General features: G+C 49.3%; 2 protein-coding genes across 5 annotated transcripts in view; both read right to left on the bottom strand.

Moving 5' to 3' along the window:
- Positions 1-27375, bottom strand: part of LOC132476526 (cytochrome c oxidase assembly protein COX19) — a 48001-nt gene that overhangs the window by 415 nt on the left and 20211 nt on the right. The gene's annotated exons all lie outside the window — the stretch shown is intronic.
- The window catches only part of ADAP1 (ArfGAP with dual PH domains 1), a 73154-nt gene that overhangs the window by 42040 nt on the left and 3739 nt on the right, over positions 1-27375 (bottom strand). The window lies entirely within an intron of this gene.

Below are 27375 nucleotides of genomic sequence, written 5' to 3'. Positions count from 1 at the left end.
CAGGTGTGACCAGGACACGCCAACACGTGTCACGTCCTGCAGTTGAGGCAACGGAAAAAGCAGAATGTGGCGAGGGCGGGGCTGTGGAGGCCCAACTGTGTCCATACTTTGAGAGGTTTGGAATTTTTCAACTGAACAGCGGCACCGTGGACAGCGAGGAACGTGATGCTTGTTCAGCTGGGCAGAGGGTAAATGGGTGCTGGCGCCCGAGTCCCCAGTTCATCCCCATCTGTGCGTCCACGTGGTAACTGCGTGACAGGCTGGGCCGCGGAAAGGAGTCCTACAGAGGAGGCTTTCTCTGGAGAGGACGGGTCGTCCAGTAAAGGCTTCCGTCTCTCAGGGAAGCTTCTGGATCGGACTGGTCTAAATCAAGATGCCCAGTGGCTCCCAGCCGAGGGCCACCAGCTTGAGCAGGCTTCCCTGGGAGCCCTTGGGGGGCTGGTCTGCACCCAGCCCCTAAACTAACAAACACCCCCCACGCCCGTGTGAGAGCACAGCACTGAGCCCACCCTGCGGTCACCGCCACCCGAGGGGCCCGGGAGCCCACAGACCCGGGGGTCGCTGGGATCAGCACATGGATGCCCCAGCCCCAGGTCAGAAGGGTACTTTCTTCTGTGATAAGACAAGGCTGGGGGACTTCCCTGGTGGTCCAGTGGTAGAGAATCTGCCTTACAATGCAGGGGACGCGGGTTCGATCCCTGGTCAGGGAACTAAGATTGCACGTGCCGCAGGGCAACTAAGCCCGCGTGCCGCAACTACAGAGACTGTGTGCCCTGGAGCCTGTGCGCCACAACTAGAGAAGAGAAAACCTGCATGCCGCAACTAGAGAGAAGCCGGCGCACCACAACGAAGAGCCTGTGTGCCGCAACTAAGACCGGACTCAGCCAAAAATAAATTAAAAAAAAAAAAGAAAGACAAGGCTGGGAGGTGGCTGTACCCATGGTGGGGGCCGGCCCAGGCCCCCCTCCCTGAGGACACAGCCCTGCACCTCCCTTCAGGGACCCCCAAGAACCCACCCTGGTGCCAGAGGGTCAGAGCTCTCCTCAGAGACCGAACACCAGCCACAGGCCCACGCAGCACGCGCACGCGTGTGCGTGTGGTCCGTAGGGGTGGCAGGCACCTCTGGTTCCTGGGTCAAGACCCCTCCAGCCCGGGGCCCTGGGCCCCAGACACACCACCCTGCCTGTCTGGGGAATGAAGGGTCAGCTCGCAGACACAGGGGCCCAGGCGGCTGGCGGGATGGGCAGGCGAGCTCGGGGGAAGGAAAAGCCCCGTTCTGGCACTCACGGCCCAGCTCACAGCCATCCAGTCCCGAGGCCGCACGGGGTGTGACCGCTCTAGGGTCTCGTGGAAGAAACTGGAAGACAGGGAGGTAGGTCTCCGGCCCGCGACACACAGTCTAGGTGGCACGTGGAACAGCGAAGCTTCGGGAGCCAAAAGGCCGTGTCATCCCGAGGGCCCCAGCCTCTCGGCAGACTCTCCACGGGGGGCTGCGGGCACCGGCGAGCCCGGCCTCCTACTGAGGGATGCTGGCCGCTCCCGGGGTCGGGGGCTCGGCTGCAGCTGGCCGGCGGCGGAGGGGCTGCCCTGCCCAGGGACGCCGAGGCAGGCGCTCTGAGGCCTCCGGGGGCCCCTGCCCTGCCGCCCCCCTGCGTGGGGCTGGCTGACAGCGGTGGCTCCCAACCGGGGCCAGCACAGGTCGGGGCAGCCCAGAGACCCGGGGGCCTCGGGCCTCACCCCAGCTCAGAAGGGCTGTGAGCGGAGGGGCCCCTCCGCCCTCCTGACTCCCACAGCCTCGCGCCCTGCTGCCCTGCGTCCCCCCGGCCAAGCCTCTGCCCGCTGGGCACACAGATGCTCATCACGTCAACTCTCTGTGCGGAGCCTTGGGGACCTCTCCTCCGCCCCGGCACCCCCGCCCCAGCTCACACGTCCCCCCCGGGCCTCCCCGACCACGGCCAGGACCCACGCACCCCTCGCGACGCCTCTCGCTCCCTGGCGTCGGCCCGTCCTGGCACTTAGGTCCCTGTTCACCACGGGCTGTCTCGGTCCCCAGAACGTACGTGTGGGGGGGGCCTGCAAGCTCCCTCCCGCTGCCCCAGGGTGACCGCTGGGGGGATGCCAGGGAGAGGCCACCACCCGCTGCCCTGAATGTGACCCGGGGAGGTACTCTGGTGGCAAGGGCTTGGCAGCGGCCACAAGCCGGGCCCCCGATGTACTGGGGTGCACAGGTGTGTGAGGACCCTGGTGGGTGGGCACGGGGGGCTTGGGTAGGGAGGAGGCCGCATGCCCCAGCTCTGAGCCTCTGGGGAGGGGTCAGCAGGAAACACTGGGGGCCAGGGAGCCCCAGAAGACCTCCAGCCCAAGGGCTCTTGGACAGAAGACCCCCACTCGTGACCAGTTTTCACTAGCTCGTGGGCGGCGGAAAACGTGCGTCTGCAGGAACCGACGTGCTACATCAGCCCTTTATCTTCAGGACGTGCTTCCCCACGTGTGTCACTTTCAAGAAACCGCTTGGCTGCTGCAAAGAGGACCCAGGAGAGCACCCACCTGGGGTCCCCCTGCCAGGCCCCAGCCCAGCCTGCCCCGCGGCCCACCAAGTGCATCCACCTTCCCCCACCCACCGCCAGGTCCAGCAGCGGTGCCTTCCCTGCAGAAGTGAGGAAATCCGGACGGAAAGCTAGCAGGTCCGAGAGCAAGTGAACGGAGAAGACAGGCACCCGGGGCCCGAGCAGGGTGGCCGCTGCATGTCCCGTGGTGCAGGAAACCACCTGCGATGGGGACGGGGACAGGACCGCTGAAAGTTGAACCGGGGCAGGGGGAGGGGCTGTGGCAGCCCTGCCCGAGCTCCTGGCACCCGGCCGCTCACCGGGACCCCGGAGGACTCCCGGCGGGACCCCGTGGCCCCGTCACACCCGCCTGCCAAATGCCGGGTCCCCCGCCATTCCGGGCTGTGCGTCCCGAGGCCGCTGACAGCACAGTTCTGGGCACAGAGGTTCCCTGCCCGGCGGCCACCACAGCCCGGCCGGTCCAGCCGCACCGCTCGTCCTGGGGGTTCCAGGGGCTGCTCCAGCTCGGCCCACCCTGGCCCGGCCCCCAGCACCTGCCGGCTCACCAGCGTCTGCCCCTCCGCGGGGTCACGGCGCCAACACTTCCCAGCCTCGCCTGCAGCTCGGCTTGGCCGCGGGACCCGAGTCTGGCCAGTGAAGCGTGAGCAGGGGGACCCACATGCCCCCAGGCCCAGCCGACAGCCACCCCCACCCACCGCCGTGCTCCGGGCCCATCCTGGGCTGATGGGGGACTCAGGGGCCGGGGCGGAGAGAAGAGCCGGGCCCCTGAGTCACTGCCTGGAGGACAGAGGCCCGGAGAGGGGGGGCCGGACACTGCCGAGGGGACAGCTGTGAGGACAAGTCAGGTCCCAGAGACGTGGGGCTGTCTGTTCAGCAGGGAGTCTGTCTGCCCGTCCCCTATGGCGTCCTGAGGCCCTAAGTCCCAGCGCCCGGGATCTGCATCAACAGACGTGTGCCGGCGGGGTGAGGGTGTGCCGGGCAGGCACTGCGGCTTCCGGGGAAGAACGCGCTGCAGGGAGCGGCGATGTCCCAGGGGTTGTGAAGAAAGACTGAAGTGAGGTCCCGGGGGGCAGTCCCAACCTCACCCCCGCGCTCCGTCCTCCCCAGGGACGGCAGTCCCAGAGCCCGGGGAGGGCGGCACCGCTCCGGGCTTCGCCTTCCTCCTCTGTGTGGTGGGACGATGGCAGCTGCTTGGAGGGTGACGGGTGAACGAGCCCCTGGGAAGGCCCTGGTGCAGGGGAGCCTCCCTGTGCACAGCTCGGTGACGCTGCTGGGTTCTGCTCTGAGCATGGACCTTGGCTCTGGCCCCCCTCACACCCTTTGTCTACTGAAGTGGAAATTCTGAGATTGGCCGAACAAGGGCCACCAGAAGCTCCAGCCCCGCCACGGGGCCAGGACCGGTGCCCTCGCACCCCCATCCTCTCACACAGGCTCCAGCAGGAGGCTGTCTGTCCCCTATCCCGGAAGCCCTGTTTACAGGACACTTTAGCAGGGACTGGATTGGCAAACGACAGCCCTCGGGCCTGGTCTCATAAAGTTTTACAAGCCACGGGCGTTCAGCCATGCCCATCATGTACATTCTGCTCACGGTTGCTTCTGTGGCGCAGAGACAGAGCTGAGCGGTTGTCACAGAGAACGTGTGGCCCACAAAGCCTACAACAGTCACTATCCGGCCCTTTACGTCTGCCAAGCTCTGCTCTAGAAGGAAAAATAGGTGTGACACAGAGAGCAGCCCAAGGCAGCAGGTGATTAGAACTGATGCCTCAAGGCCACCGCCCACACCGTCCATGTCTGATCACAGATACCAAAGTTCAAGGAGAGGCTACAGACTCGCCCAGTGTCATGCGACCGGCACAGGGACCCACTGTGTAAATTATAGCTGTCTGAACCCCACCCGCCCGCCCGCCCACTATGTGTGTGAGGGTGTGCACACGTGTGTGCCCACAGACACAACCTGGGCAGCCTCCTTCCAAAGAGGGCTCACAGAAGTTTAAAATTAAGGAATGGAGACCCTAAGCCTTTCATATAACAGTAAGGAGACAAGACGCAGCGAAATCAAGTGTTGGGGGCAGGGGCAACAGAAAGTTGTCACTTGAAGAGCAGGAAGTTGGTGCCTTTTTAAAAAACTATGGTGTCAAAAGAAAGCTGGAGTAGCAATTCTCATATCAGACAAAATAGACTTTAAAATAAAGACTATTAGAAGAGACAAAGAAGGACACTACATAATGATCAAGGAATCGATCCAAGAAGAAGATATAACAATTGTAAATATTTATACACCCAACATAGGAGCACCTCAATACATAAGGCAAATACTAACAGCCATAAAAGGGGAAATCAACAGTAACACATTCATAGTAGGGGACTTCAACACCCCACTTTCACCAATGGACAGATCATCCAAAATGAAAATAAATAAGGAAACACAAGCTTTAAATGATACATTAAACAAGATGGACTTAATTGATATTTATAGGACATTCCATCCCAAAACAACAGAATACACTTTCTTCTCAAGTGCTGATGCAACATTCTCCAGGATAGATCATATCTTGGGTCACAAATCAAGCCTTGGTAAATTTAAGAAAACTGAAATTGTATCAGGTATCTTTTCCGACCACAATGCTATGAGACTAGATATCAATTACAGGAAAAGATCTGTAAAAAATACAAACACATGGAGGCTAAACAATACACTACTTAATAACGAAGTGATCACTGAAGAAATCAAAGAGGAAATAAAAAAATACCTAGAAACAAATGACAATGGAGACATGACGACCCAAAACCTATGGGATGCAGCAAAAGCAGTTCTAAGAGGGAAGTTTATAGCAATACAATCCCACCTTAAGAAACAGGAAACATCTCGAGTGAACAACCTGACCTTGCACCTAAAGCAATTAGAGAAAGAAGAACAAAAAACACCCCAAAGTTAGTAGAAGGAAAGCAATCATAAAGATCAGATCAGAAATAAATGAAAAAGAAATGAAGGAAACGATAGCAAAGATCAATAAAACTAAAAGCTGGTTCTTTGAGAAGATAAACAAAATTGATAAACCATTAGCCAGACTCATCAAGAAAAAAAGGGAGAAGACTCAAATCAATAGAATTAGAAATGAAAAAGGAGAAGTAACAACTGACCCTGCAGAAATACAAAGGATCATGAGAGATTACTACAAGCAATTCTATGCCAATAAAATGAACAACCTGGAAGAAATGGACAAATTCTTAGAAATGCACAACCTGCCAAGACTGAATCAGGAAGAAATAGAAAATATGAACAGACCAATCACAAACACTGAAGTTGAAACTGTGATTAAAAATCTTCCAACAAACAAAAGCCCAGGACCAGATGGCTTCACAGGCAAATTCTATCAAACATTTAGAGAAGAGTTAACACCTGTCCTTCTCAAACTCTTCCAAAATATAGCAGAGGGAGGAACACTCCCAAACTCATTCTACGAGGCCACCATCACCTTGATACCAAAACCAGACAAAGATGTCACAAAGAAAGAAAACTACAGGCCAATATCACTGATGAACACAGATGCAAAAATCCTCAACAAAATACTAGCAAACAGAATCCAACAGCACATTAAAAGGATCATACACCATGATCAAGTGGGGTTTATTCCAGGAATGCAAGGATTCTTCAATATATGCAAATCAATCAATGTGATACACCATATTAACAAACTGAAGGAGAAAAACCATATGATCATCTCAATAGATGCAGAGAAAGCTTTCGACAAAATTCAACACCCATCTATGATAAAAACCCTGCAGAAAGTAGGCATAGAGGGAAGTTTCCTCAACATAATAAAGGCCATATATGACAAGCCCACAGACAACATCGTCCTCAATGGTGAAAAACTGAAACCATTTCCACTAAGATCAGGAACAAGACAAGGCTGCCCACTCTCACCACTCTTATTCAACCTAGTTTTGGAAGTTTTAGCCATAGCAATCAGAGAAGAAAAGGAAATAAAAGGAATCCAAATTGGAAAAGAAGAAGTAAAGCTGTCACTGTTTGCAGATGACATGATACTATACACAGAGAATCCTAAAGATGCTACCAGAAAACTACTAGAGCTAATCAATGAATTTGGTAAAGTAGCAAGATACAAAATTAATGCACAGAAATCTCTGGCATTCCTGTACACTAATGATGAAAAATCTGAAAGTGAAATCAAGAAAACACTCCCATTTACCATTGCAACAAAAAGAATAAAATATCTAGGAATAAACCTACCTAAGGAGACAAAAGACCTGTATGCAGAAAATCATAAGACACTGATGAAAGAAATTAAAGATGATACAAATAGATGGAGAGATATACCATGTTCCTGGATTGGAAGAATCAATACTGTGAAAATGACTCTACTACCCAAAGCAATCTACAGATTCAATGCAATCTCTATCAAACTACCACTGGCATTTTTCACAGAACTAGAACAAAAAATTTCAAAATTTGTATGGAAACACAAAAGACCCCGAATAGCCAAAGCAATCTTCAGAACGAAAAACGGAGCTGGAGGAATCAGGCTCCCTGACTTCAGACTATACTACAAAGCTACAGTAATCAAGACAGTATGGTACTGGCACAAAAACAGAAATACAGATCAATGGAACAGATAGAAAGCCCAGAGATAAACCCACGCACATATGGTCACCTTATCTTTGATAAAGGAGGCAGGAATGTACAGTGGAGAAAGGACAGCCTCTTCAATAAGTGGTGCTGGGAAAACTGGACAGGGACATGTAGAAGTATGAGATTAGATCACTCCCTAACACCATACACAAAAATAAGCTCAAAATGGATTAAAGACCTAAATGTAAGGCCAGACACTATCAAACTCTTAGAGGAAAACATAGGCAGAACACTCTATGACATAAATCACAGCAAGATCCTTTCTGACCCACCGCCTAGAGAAATGGAAATAAAAACAAAAATAAACAAATGGGACCTAATGAAACTTCAAAGCTTTTGCACAGCAAAGGAAACCATAAACAAGACCAAAAGACAACCCTCAGAATGGGAGAAAATATTTGCAAATGAAGCAACTGACAAAGGATTAATCTCCAAAGTTTATAAGCAGCTCATGCAGCTCAATAGAAAAAAAACAAACAACCCAATCCAAAAATGGGCAGAAGACCTAAATAGACATTTCTCCAAAGAAGATATACAGACTGCCAACAAACACATGAAACAATGCTCAACATCATTAATCATTAGAGAAATGCAAATCAAAACTACAATGAGATATCATCTCACACCGTCATCAAAAAATCTAGAAACAATAAATGATGGAGAGGGTGTGGAGAAAAGGGAACACTCTTGCACTGCTGGTGGGAATGTGAATTGGCACAGCCACTATGGAGAACAGTATGGAGGTTCCTTAAAAAACTACAAATAGAACTACCACCTGACCCAGCAATCCCACTACTGGGCATATACCCTGAGAAAACCATAATTCAAAAAGAGTAATGTACCAAAATGTTCACTGCAGCTCTATTCACAATAGCCCGGAGATGGAAACAACCTAAGTGTCCATCATCCGATGAATGGATAAAGAAGATGTGGCACATTGTATATAACAATGGAATATTACTCAGCCACAAAAAGAAACGAAATTGAGCTATTTGTAATGAGGTGGATGGACCTAGAGTCTGTCATACAGAGTGAAGTAAGTCAGAAAGAGAAAGACAAATACCATATGCTTACACATATATATGGAATTTAAGGGAAAAAATGTCATGAAAAACCTAGGGGTAAAACAGGAATAAAGACACAGACCTACTTGAGAATGGACTTGAGGATATGGGGAGGGGGAAGGGTAAGCTGTGACAAAGCGAGAGAGAGGCATGGACATATATACACTACCAAGCGTAAGGTAGATAGCTAGTGGGAAGCAGCCGCATAGCACAGGGAGATCAGCTCGGTGCTTTGTGACCGCCTGGAGGGGTGGGATAGGGAGGGTGGGAGGGAGGGAGACGCAAGAGGGAAGGGATATGGGAACAGACGTATATGTATAACTGATTCACTTTGTTTTAAAGCAGAAACTAATACACCATTGTGAAGCAATTATACTCCACTAAAGTTGTAAAATAAATAAATAAATAAAAAAGCTATGGTGATAAGACACTGTCACACATTCACTAGTAAGGGCAAAATTTACAAGACTGGTACCACCCGGTGTGGATGAGAGTGCAGAGCATGGGGTTCTCAGACACTGCCAGCAGGAGTATAAATTGGTTCAACCCACCCTGGAAAACGGTTTGCAGTTGCTTACGTAATTAAACATATATCTCTCCTATAACCCCGCAATTCTACTCCTCGGTATTTACCCAAGAGAAATGAAAATATGTCCATAAAAATTCACACATCCGACTGTATGTAAAAAGTACAAAGACTGCAACCAACAGGGGTTCATACCAAGAATGCAAGGCTAGGGCCTCCCTGGTGGCGCAGTGGTTAAGAGTCCGCCTGCCGATGCAGGGGATACGGGTTCGTGCCCCGGTCTGGGAGGATCCCATATGCCGCGGAGCGGCTGGGCCCGTGAGCCATGGCCGCTGGGCCTGCGCATCCGGAGCCTGTGCTCCGCAACGGGAGAGGCCACAACAGTGAGAGGCCCGCGTACCGCAAAAAGAAAAAAAAAAAAAAGAATGCAAGGCTGCCGTAAAATCTGAAAATCAATCGGTGTGATTCACCATATTTGCAGATTAAGAAAGAAAAGCCATAAGATCGTCTCAGTAGATGCAGAAAAAGCATCTGATGAAATGTAACACCCTGATAAAACTCCTCAGAAAACTAGGAATAGAGGGGAACTTCCCTAACTTGATAAAGGGCATCTGTGAAATACCTACAGCGGACATCATACTCAACGGAGAAAGGCTGAGTGCTTCCCCGCTAAGACGGGAACTAGACAGGAACATCTGGTCTCTTCACTTCTATTCAACACTACCCTGGAGTGAACACTGGACGTCTAGGGTAGGGGGGATGTGAAGAATGGAGAGTGATGGCATTTCTTTTTGGAATAAAATGAAAATGTTTTTAAACTGACTGTGCTGACAGTAGCCCAACTCTGTGAGTACACGAAAACCACTGAATTGTTCACTTCAAATGGGTGAACTGTATGGTATATAAATTATATCTCAATAAAGCTATTTAAAATTTTAGGGGCTTCCCTGGTGGCACAGGGTTGAGAGTCCGCCTGCCGGTGCAGGGGACACGGGTTCGTGCCCCGGTCCGGGAAGATCCCACATGCCGCGGAGCGGCTGGGCCCGTGAGCCATGGCCGCTGAGCCTGTGCTCCGCAACGGGAGAGGCCGCAACAGTGAGAGGCCCGCGTACCGCAAAAAAAAAAAAAAACAAAACAAAAAAAACTATTCAAACTCAGTAAAAAACCAAACAACCCAATTACAAGAACAGGCAAAAGAAGACGTCAAATAAGCACAAGGCGGATGCTCCCCATCTTACATCGTCGGGGAAGCAGGGCTGACTGCGCAGGACCCACGGGGGCTTGTGGGGTGACGGCGGATACTTTTCCCATATTCCAAAGTGGTGCGTTTTATCCTCTGTAAGTCACACCTCAATAAAAGTGAATTTAAGATTTAAGAAAGATGTTCGTGTCTACAACCCCAGACCTGTCCCAACAGACTGGAGAAGCAGGAGTCAGGGCCTCCGCCCCCTGCGTCCTGCCCTGAAGGGTTGACAGGCACCTGCTTCCTCTCGAGGGGTGCGTCCCCCAGAGTGATGTCCAGCTGGCGCCCGGGGGCCACATGGGCCGATCCAGAGGCCTGGTCTGTCCTGGGTGTCCTCCAGATCCTCACACCTGTAACCGTGTCCTCGGGAGTCAGCGCCTGCCGCCCAGCCTCCTGCCGGTTCCTTCAGCTGCTGTAACAGCTCTACGGCCTCATCACACTCACTGCGCAATGACTGACCACGTTACCCTGCCCCTCCTCACCACTCCCTCTGAGGCTGTATCCTGTCGTTAGTCCAATTCTACACAATAAGGCAAAAAAAGCCCAGAGAGGGTCAGATGGTGCCTGAGGTCACACAGCAACAAAGCTGGGATCAGACGGCAGGCACGTGTCTCCCACCCTCCACCCCAGAACCACCTTCCTGGTTCAAAGAAGGTGGGTGCGAGGACGTGTACGGGTGGCCGGCGCCCACGGGAGCCCCAGCCCAGCATCCAGGCTGGTGAGGAAGCCTGTCCATCATCTCGGGAGGTGACTCCCCCGCTGCCCCCTCCTGGGTCTCCCCCAGGGGCTGGTGGGGAAAGGCAAGAAGATGGTTTGAAACAGGTTTGAAGCAGGAGGCGGCGTGACCCCAAGCCCAGCCTGCGCACCGCAGTTTGGGAAGCCCACAGTCCCCGCCTGGGGGAGTCCCCCCAACCCTGCCGTCACGCGTGGCACCACGTCAAGGCCACCAGGAGAGGAGAGGCCTGCCTCTGCTCGGGGGAGGCACCGGCTGCTCCCTGCCTGCCCAGCGCACAGTGGGCCTGCAGTGCCCCCGACGCACGGGTCACCCGTGGCTGGGCTGAGTGCTTGTCTGTCCTCTGCCCCTGCAAATTGCTGCAAAAATCCTAAAGGCAGTGAGAAGGGCACCGTCCAGGGCCTGCCAGCCCAGCCCACAGACCACCTGCTGCTCTCAGGACTCACCGTCCCCGGAGGGCCGGTCAAGCAGCACATGCCAGGAACGGCACCCCTGGGCGCTGGGCCTTTGGGCCCCAGGAGGGCTTTCCAATCAAGAGCCCCTACTTTAAGGAAGTGTTCAGACCCTGGGAGGTGAGTTCTGGGGGTGACTCTGAGAAACAGTTTAAGGTCCCTGGGGCCAGGCAGAGTGACTGCCCCCCAAAGCCCCCAAAGCAGTACGTGGAGACCAGTGGGGTGTGCAGGCCCCTCTCCGTGGCCCTGCAGGCAGCTCCAGGACAGTCTCCTGTGTGTCCCTCTGGTTGGTTAATGGATTAACTCTTCCTGCACTGTGCCTGCACTTCAGCTAATCGGTGATTCACTTGACCCCAGCCCCTCCCTCTTCCCGACAAAAGCCTCTCAGCACATCTCGGGCAGGAGGGCCGCCCTGGCCTGTCCACTGGGGATGCCGACCCTGAGGCCAAGGACCTCCGGGGTGGGCGCGTGTGCACGCGTGCAGCAGGGGCGATGAGGGGCTGGATAAGGGCTGGCAGGAGGTCCCCAAGGGAGCAGGTGGGTGACCTTCAGCTTTCCTAGTGGACAGGCTGTTCCCGCAGGCTTCCCTCCCAAGCCGCTGGGGCACAGCCAAGTCCACCCCATCTGCACAAGCCCCCCTCCCGCATCAGGGCCAGGAGACAGGCACAGGGCTGGGGTGTCCGTGTATATGCGAAAGCCCCACACTCCTGAGCTCAGAGCCCCTGGGGTGGAAGGGGGCCCACTGCGGGAGGAGAGCTGGTCGGGGTACCCCAGCACCAGGACCCCCTTAGTCCCAGGCAGGAGGGCCCCACACCTGGTCCGGGCTCCACTCTGGCTGCACCCTGTCCCAGCGGGGCAAGGGGCTGCCGAGCCGTCCAGAGCCTGCCCTGCCCCTCTCTGTCCACTTCTGAGCACCCAGGACTCAGGAATTCCTTGCGCAATGGCCTGGGCCACGGGGTGGCCAAGGGCATGGGCTGGTGTGGGTGGAGTGCATGGGGCCCCGCAATAAGAGGGGGCAGAAGAGGGGCCAGGCCTGAGTCTCCACGTGCACTCCTGCCCCGGCCCCTCAAGTGCCGGGGCTGCTCTGTGCTTCTCCAGGCTCCTGCCGCACCCTCTCTGAATCGGGTTGACCGGGCCTGCCGCCCAGCAGCCTGCTCCAGGCCGCCAGCTTCCGCCTGGCTCCTCTCCCTTCTCCTGCCCTCCCCCTGCCCCTGCTCTGCCCGGCTTTCTCCTAGGGCGCTCGGAGTGACTCAGCCCCGACTATTTCCGTCTCCCGGACCGAGGCCAGGTGAGACACGTCCTGGGGCTGAGCCACCAAGAGCAGGTGTGTCCCTCAGCCAAGGCCCAGCAGGGGGAGGAGGGTGTGTAGTGGGACCTGTCAACGGAACGGTGGGTCTGGCCGAACGCTGTGGCCCAGCTCCAGGGACCTCGGTCCCCGCAAGGCAGTGGCCCAGCAGTGAGGAGGGCCGAGTCCTGGTGGGCAGAGCCAGGCAACTGGCTCTGGGCAGAGGTCCCAGTGGCCGCCTAGGGGCCCACAGCCTGTGCCCACGGCCCGTCACAGGTACTCCTCTGCTGGGGCCGGCCTTCGCCTCAATCCAGGTCCCGCGCCCAGTTTCCTCTGTTGGCACTTCCCAACACACAGTGCAGCCTGGGGTGTGTTTATCCTCTGTCTCCCGCTGGAATCTAAGCTCTGGGAGGGCAGGCAATTGGCTTCTGTGCTTGGTGGTTCCCATCACCAAAGATGGCGCCCCGCATACAGCAGGCGCTCAGCGAATACCTGTGGTTCACACCTTCTCCTCCCTCCCCGCCCGGTGCCCAGTCCACTGAGAGGCGAGCACGGGACCCAGCCTTGCTCAGCCTCCCCTCCTGAGCCCTCCCCACCTGCCTGGCCTCGTCCCCTCTTCTCTCCCGCACCGTCCTTCCCCAGCTCTCCCATCACTCCGGCCAGCGCCACGCACACGGCCAAAGTCCCTCTCTTGGCCCCGAGGTGCCTTCCAGACGCCCCCCATCCCTCTCATCCCCACCGCTCCACCACCCCCATCGCAGACCCCGCTGGCCTCCATGGCACCGACCCCATCCTTCCTGGACCAGGCAGCCTCTGGCCAGGCCGCCTGCCTCCCAGGGGTCCTCCTGCCTTCCAGGCCGTGTGCATACCCCTCCCCGCCAGACACCCTCCCGGCATCTCATCTGGTCTCTTGGCTGTGAAAACTGTACTTTGAGCTAGACGGAGGTGGCGGTCACACAACCTGGGGATGTTCTAAATGCCACTGAATTGTTCACTTTTAATGGCCAATTTTATGCTATGTGAATTTCACCTCAATTAAGAAAAAGGAAAAGAAAAGGAAACAGTGACACCCAAACAGTCATACCCCTCCGGCTGTTTTCTGCCCGCCTCTACCTCTGCCCTCTTTCCCCCAGGACCGTCCCGGTGCCGGGCTCGTGCCTCCACTCCAGGTCTGTCGCAGCCTCTAAACCAGCCCCTGGTCCCCAGCCCACCTCCCCAGGGCCGGCCCCAGCCAGCGACGGCGCCTCACCGGTGCTTCCTTGAGCCTCGGCTAAAAGCCGGGGCGCCCTTGTCCCACCCTGCCCTTCACCCCCATGCCCCGTTTGCCAGCAAGTCCTGCTCCTCAGACTTCAAAATGTATCCAGGACTTGATCATTTCCCACCACACCACTGTCACCTCTGGCCTGGAGGATTCCGGAGCATCCAAACAGTCTACCTGCTTCCATCTCGCTTCCCCGCCTCAGACCCTCCCTCCCGGAGGCCCCGCCTGCGCCCCAGGCCTCCTCTAAGCTCATGCCTCCTGCTCTGGACACACCGGCCTCTCAGCTTCTCCCTCCACCAAGCCAGGCTCACGGCCGGCCCGGGGCCACGGCAGCTGGCGGGCCCACCCGCCTCCGGAGGAGCCACAGCCCCCCGGGGGGGGACGCCGATGACCCTGGTGCCCGCGGTTACCCACCCGTCCCCTCGTCACATCCCAGTAACACCCTCCTCCCAGTGACCCCCACCCAGACCCCAGCCGCACCCAGGGCCACACCCTCACCCTGTCACCGCAGAGGCCGCCCGCTCCCACTCAGGGGCCCTGTTGCGACCCGCCTGCCCTGCACCTCGAGAGCACAGACCCGAGTCTCCACCACCCTCCCTCTGCTGCACACCGCGGGCCAACTCTCACCCACCGAGGTCTCGCCCAGGGGGGCCCCACGCACAGGGAAGGGCCCAGCCACGTACAGGTGCGCAGGGTGACCCAGGACCACGCATCACGGGGACATCCTCGTGATGGGAGGCCAGGGCCCCCCTTCCCGGGGCTTCCCGCATCAGAGCCGCTGCTTCACCCTCTCCTCCCCGCCCACCCCCGCCACCTCACGCCGGGGGACAGAGGCGCCCCCGCCGCCTCCTGTGCTCTCCTGGTCCTGCCTGTGTCCACGGAGGTCTCGGCTCCTTTCACAGGGTGACTCCAGGCACTGCCGCCAGCTCCCACCATCCCGCCCTGCCAGCCAGCAACCCCTGAGCTGCCCCGCCAGGGGTCAGTTCAGTTTGCTCTCTTCTCTGACCCCCTCGCACGCAGGCGTCCCCTCCCCTTTGTTAACAGCTGTCTTCACGGGGGTGTCCGCCCTCCCCGGTGGCCCCTCCCCATCTCCTCTGCTGGCTCCGCTCCTGCAGGGAGTGCTCAGTGCCCACACCTGTCCTCCATCTCCCCTCCCCCGGGACCCCAAAATGTGGATCAGGCTGCTCCCCACCAAACCCGCCCCAAACCCGTCATTAGACGAGGTGACCCTTGCACAAGGTGACCCCACGCTTCCCCTGTTGTCCCAGAGCCTCCCTGCATTCAACCCCCTGCCTCCAGCTCCCTAAAGAGGCCAGGCCTGGACCCAGGCATCTGGGCAGCTGCTCCGAGAGTCCAGAACGCTCCTCCTCCAGATTCCTGCAGGCCCAGCTCCTTTTCACAATGCAGGCCCCAGACGGCCCATCATCTTCCCTGACCACTCTTGATGCGGCAGCCAGCAGTGGTCACCACTGCACTAGCCACCCTCTGCCTGTCCCGTCTCTGCATGGGGTCACTTGCTCATCATCCATCTCCCCCACAGAATGCAGACACGTGAGCAAACAGCCCGGGCGACGGCACAGGACAAGGCGCTCCTGCACATGCATGGGATGGAGTACGGGGGCACCCGCACCGGAGTCCGGGGTGGGCAGCCAACTGAAGGCTTGGCGCTCACAGGCCTCTGGGTCCATGGGCAGAGCCGCGCAGCCACGAGCCACCTCTGCAAAGTGGCAGGATGCCGCGGACCAGGGTCGGGGGCCAGGTGAGACTGGCTCACTGCTGTCCACCTCTGGGGCTGGAGGGAGTGCCCATCCCGGAGAAGATTCTGGGAAGATGGCTAGGTAGGAAGCACCAGAAATCTCTCTCCCCTCCTGGAAAACAACGGTACTGGCAGAATCTGACTGAGGTAACAATTTTTGAACTCCAGAGCCTGTTGAAGTCTTACAACTTCCAGGGGAGAACTTGGACATAAACTGCAGTTAATTCTGCTCAATTTTAGCTCTGAGCACAGCAGGCCGCTGGGCACGTGTCCTAGTTGCAGCTGGCACTCAGTTTGCAGGAGCCAGGGTGAAGAAGGACCTTGTCCCTCCAATGTCCGGGATCTATGCTCTGATTGCTGCTTCTGACCACAGACTGCAGAGAAAGGGGGAGGCAGCCTTTGCTGCAGCCCAAGACCTCCCGAAGACTTAAAGGGCCAGCACCAGCTTTCCCCCTTCATTTGTGCTTCTCCCCTTTGGGGAGCCACTCATTAAAGACTAGGACATTCAGAAACAACTGCATATATGAGGCAAACTAGAAAGTGACCACGCATGACCAGAGAAAGGCTTAGAAAAGACCTGAGAAGACATTAAATTCACTCCTCAGGCTGACCCACAGCACAGACACAGCCTATAACAGCCAGGGGAAAACAACAATTACTAACTAATGGCAAGCCCTGCGGACGGGGCAGAGGTACCGTATCATCAGATTCCAATGCCCAGTGTCCAACAAACAACACAAGGCACACAAAGAAACAGGGGAGGACGGCCTATCCAACGGGAAAAATAACTGAACAGAATGCGTCCCTGAAAAGGACTTAATGGCAAGTATACTAGACAAAGATTTTATAGCACAGCCGTAACTATGCTCAAAGAACAACAGGAATATGCGGAGAAAGTCAAGAAAACAATGCATTAACATAAACAAAGTAGAAATATCGACAAAGAGATAGTAAGCTAAAAAGAAATAAACAGACAAAAAACCTGGCGCTAAAAGTACCGCTGAAATGAAAAATTCACTAGAGAGATTCAAAGGCAGATATGAGCAGGCAGAAGAAAGAACAGTGAATGTGAAGATATGAGCATAGAAATTATTGAGGCTGGGGAGAAAGAGAAAAGATTGAATAAAAGTGAGCAGTGCCTAAAGAACCTGTGGGACATGATGAAACAGAGCAGCATATGCATTACAGGAGTCCCAGAAGGAGAAGAGGCAGAGAAAGAGACATGCAGAGAGAATGTGTGAAGAAAGACTCACTGAAAACGTCACAAAGTTGATGAAAGACATGAATATAAACATCCAAGAAGCTCAACAAACTACAAGGAAGATGAACTCAAAGAGGCCCAAACTGAGAAACATTATAATCAAACTTTCAAAACACAAAGAATCTTGAAAGCATCAAAAGAGAAGCAACCTGTCACATACGAGGGATCCTCGAATAGATAACGAGCAGACTTCTCATGAGAAATGCTGGAGGCATAAGACAGCCAATATATTCAAAGTGTTCAAGGCAGGGGGGGACCTCTTAACAAAGAATCCTCTATCCAAGCAAAACTGTCCTTCAAAAGTAAGGGGGAGGGACTTCCTGGTGGTTCAGTGGTTAAGAATCTGCCTGCCAATGCAGGGAACACGGGTTTGAGCCCTGGTCCAGGAAGATCCCACGTGCTACAGAGCAACTAAGCCCGTGCGCCACAACTACTGAGCCTGCGCTGTAGAGCCTGTGAGCCACAACTACGGAAGCCCGCGTGCCTAGAGCCCATGCTCCACAAGAGAAGCCACAGCAATGAGAAGCACACGCACTGCAATGAAGAGTAGCCCCCGCTCACCACAACTAGAGAAAGACTGCGTGCAGCAACCAAGACCCAAAGCAGCCAAAAATAAATAAATAAAATTAAAAAAAAAAAAAAAGTAAGGGGGAGAGAATTCCCTGGTGGTTCGCAGGTTAGGACTCCGCGCTCTCAGTGCCGAGGGCCCAGGTTCAATCCCTGGTTGGGGAACTAAGATCCCACAAGTCATGCAGTGCGGCCAAAAAAAAAAAAAAAGTACAGGGGAAATGAGGACACTCCCAGATAAACAAGAGCTGAGGGAGTTCGTGACCACTAGGACCACCTGCAAGAAATGCCCAGGGAGTCCTGTAGGTGAAATGAAGGAACACTAGATGGTACCTCAAAGCCATGTGGAGAAACAAAGATCTCAATAAAGGTAAATATGTGGGCTATTAGACAAGCCAGTATTGCTGTAACAATGGTTCGTAACTTTTTGTTATCTACATGATTTAAGATACTAATACTTTTAAAGGAAAAAAATTAATGTAAAAGCTGGCATTACCGTAACTCTGGGTTGTGACTCCAAACCTTGTTTTTTACATAATTTAGGAGATGGTGCATTTAAAATAATTAGTGGTTTATGTTTTAGGGCACACAATGTATAAAGATATCATTTTGTGACATCAACAACTGAAAGAGGTGGAGACGGAGCTATAAAAAAGCAAAGATTTTGTATGTTATTAAAGTTAAGCTGCTATAAATTCAAATCAGAATGCTATAACTTTAGAATGTTAAGTGTAATTCCCATGGTAACCACAAAGAAAATAGTTATAGAATACACACAAAAAGAAGTTAAGAAAAAAATTAAATATTTCACTAAAAAAAAAACAAAAAATATGACAGGAATGCAGGAAATAAGGGACAAAAAAATCTACAGGGCATATAGAAAACAAATAGTACAATGATAGAAGTAAGTCCCTCGTCATCAGTAACTACTGTAAATGTAAATGTATTAAACTCCCAATCAAAAGACAGAGATTGCCAGAATGGCTAAAAACACATCATCCAACTGTATCCTTTCTCCAGGAGACTCATTTGAGATCCAAAGTCACAAAGAGGTTGAAACTAAAAGGATAGAAAAAGATATTCCATGCAAACAGTAAACAAGTTAGAGGAAGAGTGGCTACACAAAACAAACTTTAAATCAAAAAAGGCTACAAGAAACAAAGAAAGACATTATATATTCATAAAGGTTCAATACAGCCAGAAGATATAACAATTATGAATATTTACATAGCTAATGACACACCATCAAGATACATGAAGCAAAAACTGACAACTTGAAGGGGAAAATAGGCAATTCTACGGTAACAGTTGAAGATTTCAATATTCTACTCTCAATAATGGACAGAAGAACCAGACAGAAGTAAGGAAACACAGAGGACTTAACACAATAAGCCAACTAGACCTAACAGACACACAGAGAACTCTCCACTGGACAGCAGCACACGCATTCTCACAAGTGCACATGGGGCATTTGGCAGAACAGACCATACCTTAGGGCACAAATTAAGTCTCAATAGATTCTAAAAGACAGATATCATACAAAGTATCTTTTCTAACCACCACGGGATGAGGTTAGAAATCGATAAAAAAGAAAATTGTAAAATTCACAATTTTGTGGAAATTTAACAACACGCTTTAAACAACCAATGGATCTAAGAAGAAATCATGATGGAAATTAGAAAATACTTAGAGATGAATGAAAACAAAAACACAACATACTATAACTTATGAGATGCAGCAGAAGCGGTGCTAAGGGGGAAATTTATGGCTATAAATGTGGACATTAAAAAAAACAAGAAAGATCTCAAATCAGTAACCTAACTTTACAATGTAAAGAACTAGGAAAAGGAGAACTAAACCCAAAGCTAGAGGAAAGAAGAAAGAAATAAAGATTAGAGCAGAGATAAGTGAAATAGAGAACAGAAAAACAATAGAGAAAATAAAGGAAGCCAAAAGTTGTTCATCCAAAAAGATCAACAAAATTGACAAAAATTCAACTAGATGGACTAAGAAAAGAGAGAAGATTCAAAATACTAAAATCAGAAATGAAAGTGGGATGGACCTAGAGTTTATCATACTAAGTGAAGTAAGTCAGAAAGACAAATACCATATGACATCAGTTACATGTGGAATCTAAAATATGACACAAATGAACATATCTACAAAATAGAAACAGACTCACAGACGTAGAGAACAGACTTGTGGTCGCCAAGGGTGGGGGGAAGGATGGCATGAGGGTTTGGGATTAGCAGATGCAAACTATTACATATAGGATGGATAAACAACAAGGTCTTGCTGCACAGCACAGGGAACTATATTCAGTCTCCTGTGATAAACCATAATGGAAAAGAATATGAAAAAGAACACACACACACACACACACACACACACACACACACACAAAACTGAATCACTCTGATGTACATCAGAAACAAATAAAACACTGTAAATCGACTATACTTCATATAAGAAAATAAACTTAAAAAAAGAAAGAAATGAAAGTGGGGATATTATTACCAATTCTACAGACAAAAAAAAGATTATAAGAAAGTACTGTGAACAACTGTACACCAACAAAATGGATAACTTGGATGAAATAGACAAATTCCTAGAAACACAAAACCTACCAAGACTAAATCAGGAAGAAATACATGATCTGAATAGACCTATAACTAGGAAGGAGATTGAATCCACAATCAAATTCTCCATACAAAGAAAAGAACTGGACCTCACGGCTTCAATGGCAAATTCTGCCTAACATTTAAAGAAGAACTGACACCGGGGACTTCCCTGGTGGCACAGTGGTTAAGAATCCGCCTGCCAATGAAGGGGACACAGGTTCGAGCCCTGGTCCAGGAAGATCCCACATGCAGCGGAGCAACTAAGCCCGTGCACCACAACTACTGAGCCTGTGCTCTAGAGCCCGTGAGCCACAACTACTGAAGCCCAAGTGCTTAGAGCCTGTGCTGCACAACAAGAGAAGCCACTGTAATGGGCAGCCCGGGCAGCACAACAAAGAGTAGCCCCCGCTCGCCACAATTAGAGAAAGCCCGCATGCAGCAACAAAGACCCAATGCAGCCAAAAATAAATAAATTTATTTAAAAAAAGAAGAACTGACACCAATTCCTCTCAAATTTTTTAAAAAATTGAAAAACTGAAGATGAGGGAACACCCCCTAACTCATTCTATAAGACCAGCATAAACCTGATACCAAAGACACTATAAGAAAACCACAGACCAATATACCTTGTGAACATTGGTGCAAAAATCCTCAACAATGGGCTTCCCTGGTGGTGCACTGGTTGGGGGTCCGCCTGCCAATGCAGGGGACACGGGTTTGAGCCCTGGTCTGGGAGGATCCCACGCGCCGCGGAGCAGCTGAGCCCGCAGGCCACAACTACTGAGCCCGCACGCCTGGAGTCCATGCTCTGCAACGGGAGAGGCCACCGCAGTGAGGGGCCCGCGCACTGCAGTGAGGAGTGGCCCCCGCTCGCTGCAACTAGAGGGGGCCCATGTGCAGCAACGGAGACCCAACACAGCCAAAGTAAATAAATAAATTAGATAATTAAAAAAAAAAAAAGTCCTCAACAAAATACTATCAAACTAAATAGAAACAGACTCAGAGACATAGAGAACAGACTTGTGGGTGCCAAGGGGAGGGGGCTAGGGAGGGTTGGATTGGGAGTTTGGGACTAGTAGACGCAAACTATTATATACAGGATGGATAAACAACAGGTCCTACTGTATAGCACAGGGAACTATATTCAATATCCTGTAATAAACCATAATGGAAAAGAATATGGAAAAAAAGAGTGAATGGTTAAACCTGGGTAATGGGTATATTTGTATATGTTTGAAATATCCATAATAAAAGACTTTAAAAAGTTTAAAAAAACACTATCAACCTGAATTTAGTACCATATTAAAAGGATTATAGGGCTTCCCTGGTGGCGCAGTGGTCGAGAGTCCGCCTGCCGATTCAGGGGACACGGGTTCGTGCCCCGGTCCAGGAAGATCCCACATGCCGCAGAGCGGCTGGGCCTGTGAGCCATGGCCGCTGAGCCTGTGTGTCTGGAGCCTGTGCTCCTCAACGGGAGAGGCCACAACAGTGAGAGGCCCGCATACCGCAAAAAAAAAAAAAAAAAAAGGATTATATACCATGACCAAGTAGGAGGTATTCCTGGAATGAAAGAACAGTTCAATACATGAAAATCAATCAATGTAACACATCACTTAAACAGAATAAAGAGGGGAAAAAACACATGATCATCTCAACTGGTGCAGGAAAAGCATTTGAAAAAAGTCAACACTCTTTCTAAAAACAATCAACAAGAAAGGAATAGAAGTAAACTAACTCCACATAATAAAAGCCATATATGAAAAACCCACAGCAAACATAATAGTCAATGGTGAAAGATTGAAGGCTTTTCCTCTAAGATCAGGAACAAGACAAAGTTGCCCTCTGCACCACTTTTGTTGAACACAGTACTGGAACTTCTAACCAGAGGAATTAGGCAAGAAAAAGAAATGAAAGACATCCAAATTGGAAAGGAAGAAGCAAAATTATCTCATTTGCCAATGATATGATCTTATATGTAGAAATTCATAATGACTCCACAAAAAAAGCTGTTAGAATAGACAAACTACGCAAAGCAGCAGGATTCAAAGTTAACACACAAAAATCAGTTGCATTTCTATATATACAGAACAATTTGAAAAAGAAATTACAAAAACAATGCCATTTACATTAGCATCAAAAAGAATAAAATACTTAGGAATTATCTTAACCAAGGAGGTGAAAGACTTGTACAATGAAAACTACAAACATTCCTGAAAGAAATTAGAGGACATAAATAAATGGAAACACCCCCCATGTTCATGGACTAGAAGACTTAATATTGTTAAAATGTGAACATTACCCAAAGTGATCTAAAAAGGCAATGCAAACCCTATCAAAATCCCAAAGAGTTTTTTGGCAGAAATAGAAAAACCCATCCTAAAATTCATAGGCAATCTCAAGGGACCTCCAAAGCTACAGTAATCAAAACAGTGTGGTATTGGCATAAAAACAGACAAATAGACCAATGGAATAGAATACAGAGCCCAGAAATAAACCCTCACATATATGGTCAAATGATTTTTGACAAGGGTGTCAAGATCAATCAATGGGGAAAAACAGTCTGTTCAAGAAATGGTGCTGGAACACTGGATAGCCACATGCAAAAAAGAATAAAGGTGGACCCTTACCTAACACCATGTACAAAAATTAACTCAAAATAGATCAAGAACCTAAATGTGAGACCTAAAACCATCAAACTCTGAGAAGAAAACATGGGACAAAAGCTTCATAACACTGGATTTTTTTAAAATTTATTTATTTATGGCTGTGTTGGGTCTTCGTTTCTGCGCGAGGGCTTTCTCCAGTTGCGGCAAGCGGGGGCCACTCTTCATCGTGGTGCGCCGGCCTCTCACTATCGCAGGCTCTCCCGTTGCAGAGCACAGGCTCCAGACGCGCAGGCTCAGTAATTGTGGCTCACGGGCCCAGCCGCTCCGCGGCATGTGGGATCTTCCCAGACCGGGGCACGAACCCGCGTCCCCTGATTGGCAGGTGGACTCTCAACCACTGCGCCACCAGGGAAGCCCCCATAACACTGGATTTGAAAATGCTTTCTTGGCTATGACACCAAAGGGCACAGGCAAGAAAAGAAAAAAATAAACAAGTTGGATTTCACGAAAATGAAAAAAAAAATTTTCCTTTTGGTTGCGCTGCACGGCTTTGTGGGATCTTAGTTCCCTGACTAGGGACTGAAACCAGGCCCTCAGCAGTGAGAGCACTGAGTCCTAACCACTGGACCGCCAGGGAATTCCCTCATGAAAATATTTTATATTTTGTGCATCAAAATAGACTATCCATCCAGTAAAAAGGCGACCCACAGAATGAGAGAAAATATTTGCAAATCATATATCTGATAAGGGATTAATATCCAGAATATACAGAGAACTCCCAAAACTCAACAACAAAAAACAAACAACCCCATTTCTAATGGGCAAAGAATTTAAAAAGACATTTCTCCAAAGAAGATATACAAATGGTCAATCAGCCCACGAAAAGATGCTCAGCATGACTAATCATTAAGGAAATGCAAATCAAGACCACAGTGCGACACCACCTCGCACCCATTAGGATGGCTACTATCCAAGAAACAGAAGCAACAAGTGTTGGTGAGGATGTGGAGAAATTCGAACCCATGTGAACTGTTGGTGGGTGTATGAAATGGTACCGCCACTGTGGAAAACAGTACAAGATTACTCAGAAAAATAAAAATAGAATTACCAAGTGACCCAGTAATTCCACTTCTGGGTATATACCCAGAAGAACTGAAAGCAGAGTTTTGAGATGTTTGTACACCCATGTTCATAGCAGCATTATCCACAATAGCTAAAACGTGGAAGCAACCCAAGTGTCCATCTGTGGAAGAATGGATAAGTAAATTAGAGTCCATTCATACAATGGAATACTATTTGACCTTAAAAAGGAAGGAAATGGGGCCTCCCTGGTGGCGCAAGTGGTTGAGAGTCCGCCTGCCGATGCAGGGGATACGGGTTCGTGCCCCGGTCTGGGAGGATCCCATATGCCGCGGAGCGGCTGGGCCCGTGAGCCATGGCCGCTGAGCCTGCGCGTCCGGAGCCTGCGCGTCCGGAGCCTGTGCTCCGCAACGGGGGAGGCCACAACAGTGAGAGGCCCGCATACCGCGGGGGGAGGCCACAACAGTGAGAGGCCCGCATACCGCAAAAAAAAAAAAAAAAAAAAAAAAAAAAAAGGAAGGAAATGGAAATCAAAAGAGAGTTAGTATGTATAACTGATTCATTATGTTATAAAGCAGAAACTAACACACCATTGTTAAGCAGTTATACTCCAATAAAGATGTAAAATATATATATATGTAAAAAAAATAATAAATAAATAAAATTAAATTAAAAAAAGAAAATATTGCTAAGATTTATGGGGAAAAAAAGAGAGTTAGGATAGCTATACTTAGAAAAAATACTCAGAAAAAATAGGCTTTAAAACAAGTACTGTAATAAGAGACAAAGAAGGTCACTACGTAATGATAAAGAGGTCAATCCAACAAGACGGTATAACATTTGTAAATATTTAGGTACCCAACGTAAGTAACACCTAAAACTGTAAAGCAAATATTAACAGACCTAAAGGGAGAAATAGACAGAAATACAGTAATAGCAGGGGACTTTAAAACCCACTTTCACCAATGGTTAGATCATCCAGACAGAAAATCAATGAGGAAACACTGGCTTTAAACAACACATTAGACCACGGACTTAACAGACATACATAGGAAATTCCATCCAGAAGCAACACAAGAATACACGTTCTTAAGTGCACATGGAACATTCTCCAAGATAAATCATTTGTTAGGCCACAAAACAAGTCTAATTTAAGAAGACTGACATCACATCAAGCATCTTTTCTACCCACAATGGTATTAACCTAGAAGTAAAAAAATTGGACAACTTGGAAGAAATGGATAATTTCCTAGAAACATGAAACCTACCAAGATTGAATCATGAAGAAACAGAAAATCTGAACAGACTAATTACTAATAAGGAGATTGAATCAGTAATCAAAAGCCTCCCAACAACCTGAAGTCCAGGACCAGAAGGCTTTGCTGGTGAATTCTACCAAACATTTAAAGAAGAATTAATACCAGTCCTTCTCAAACTCTTCCAAATAACAGAAGGGAACACTTTGAAACTCATTTTACAAGGCCAGCATCACCCTGATACCAAAACCAGACAAAGACACCACGAAAAAAGGAAGTTATAGGCCAATATCCCTGATGAACAGAGATGCAAAATCCATAACAAACTATTAGTAAACTAAATTTAACAATGCATTGAAAGGATCATATACCATGATCAACTGAGATTTATTCCAGGGATGCAAGGATGGATCAACGTTCCCAAATCAATCAACGTGATACACCAAATGAAGAATAAAAATCATATGATCAGGAACAAGACAAGGAAGCCCAGTCTTGCCATTGTTATTCAACAAAGTATTGGAAGTCCTAACCAGAGCAAATAGGCAAGAATAAGAAAGAAATGGCATCCAAATAAGAAAGGAAAAAGTAAAACTGTCACTGTTTGCCGATGACATGATATAAAATATGGAAAACCTTAAAACTCGATCAAAATGTTAGAACTACTACACAAATTCAGTAAAGTTGCAGGATACATAATCAATATACAATAATTTGCTGCATTTCCTTACACTAATAAAAAGAACTAGCAGAAAGAAAGAAAGCAATACATTTACGATTGCATCAAAAAGAATAAAATACCTAGGAATAAATCTAGCCAAGGAGGTGAAAAACATGTACACTGAGAACTATAAGACACTGATGAAAGAATCTGAAGAAGACACAAATGAATGGAATTATATTCTGGGCTCATGGATTGGAAGAATTAATACTGTTAAAATGTCCATACCCCCCAAAGCGATCTACAGATTCAATGTAGATATCTACAGAAATCCCTATCAAAATTCCAATGGCATTTTTGACAAAAACAAACCATCCTAAAATTTGTATGGAACCTCAAAGAAGCCCAAATAGCCAAAGCAATCTTGAGAAAGAGGAACAAAGCTGGAGGCATCATATTTCCTTATTTCAAACTGTATTAGAAAGCTATAGTAATCAAAACAGTATAAGAAAAAAGTATGGTATTAGCATAAAAACAGACACACAGATCAGTGGAATAGACAGCTTAGAAATAAGCCCACACATATATAGTCAATTAATTTACAACAAAGGAGCCAAGACTATACAAGGGATAAAGGACAATTTCTTCAATAAATGGTGCTGGGAAAACCAGACAGCCACATGCAAAAGAATGAACTGGGACCACTATCTTACACCATACACAAAAATTAACTTGAAATGGATTAAAGACTTGGACGTAAGACCTGGAACCATAAAACTCCTAGAAGAACATAGACAGTAAGCTCTCTGACATCGGTCTTAGTGATGATTTTTTGGATTTGACACCAAAAGCAAAGGCAACGAAAGCAAAAATAAACAAGTGGGACTAAAAAGCTTCTGCACAGCAAAGGAAACCATCAACAAAATAAAAAGGCAACCTATGGGAGAAAATATTTGCAAATCATATATCTAATAATGGGCCAATACCCAAAATAACTCATACAGTAGCAACAAAACGAAACAAAACTCTTCAGTTAAAAAACGGGCAAGGCCTCTGAAGAGACACTTTTCCAAAGAAGATAGGCAGATGGCATGGTATATGAAAAGATGCTCAAATCACTAACCATCAGGGAAATGCAAATCAAACCCACATTGAGGTATCACCTCGCACCTGTTAGAATAGCCATCATCAAAAAAAACCAAGAAATAACAAGTGTTGACAAAGACGGGGATAAAAGGGGACCCTTGTACACTTGGGTGACAATGTAAATTGATGCAGCCACCATGGAAACAGTATGGACATTCCTAAAAAATTAAAACTAGAACTTCCATACCATCTAGTAATTTCACTTCTAGATAGTTTACTGAAGGAAATGAAAACAAATTCAAGAAGATATCTGTATCCCCGTGTTCATTACAGCCTTATTTACCATAGCTAAAATGTGGATGATTGGATAAAGAAAATGTGATATATATGAATATTATTCAACCATAAAAAAGCAGGAAACTTGGCCATTTGTGACAACATGGATGGATCCTGAGGGCATTATGCTGAGTAAAATAAACCAGACAGAGAAAGACAAATACTGTATATGCAATCTATAAAAAAAAAAAAAAACCAAACCTCAAACCAAAAAAACCCCAAACTCACAGATACAGAGAACTGATTGGTGGTTGTCAGAGGTGGGGTGGGGTGGGTGAAATGGGTGAAGGGGGTCAAAAGGTACAGACGTCCAGTTACAAAATAAATGAGTCCTGCGGGTGTAAGACACAGCATGGTGACCAC

Source organism: Mesoplodon densirostris, chromosome 16 (genome assembly GCF_025265405.1).
Source record: "Mesoplodon densirostris isolate mMesDen1 chromosome 16, mMesDen1 primary haplotype, whole genome shotgun sequence".
NCBI classification, from domain to species: Eukaryota; Metazoa; Chordata; class Mammalia; order Artiodactyla; family Ziphiidae; genus Mesoplodon; species Mesoplodon densirostris.
This window is presented reverse-complemented; position numbering and strand designations above follow the sequence as displayed.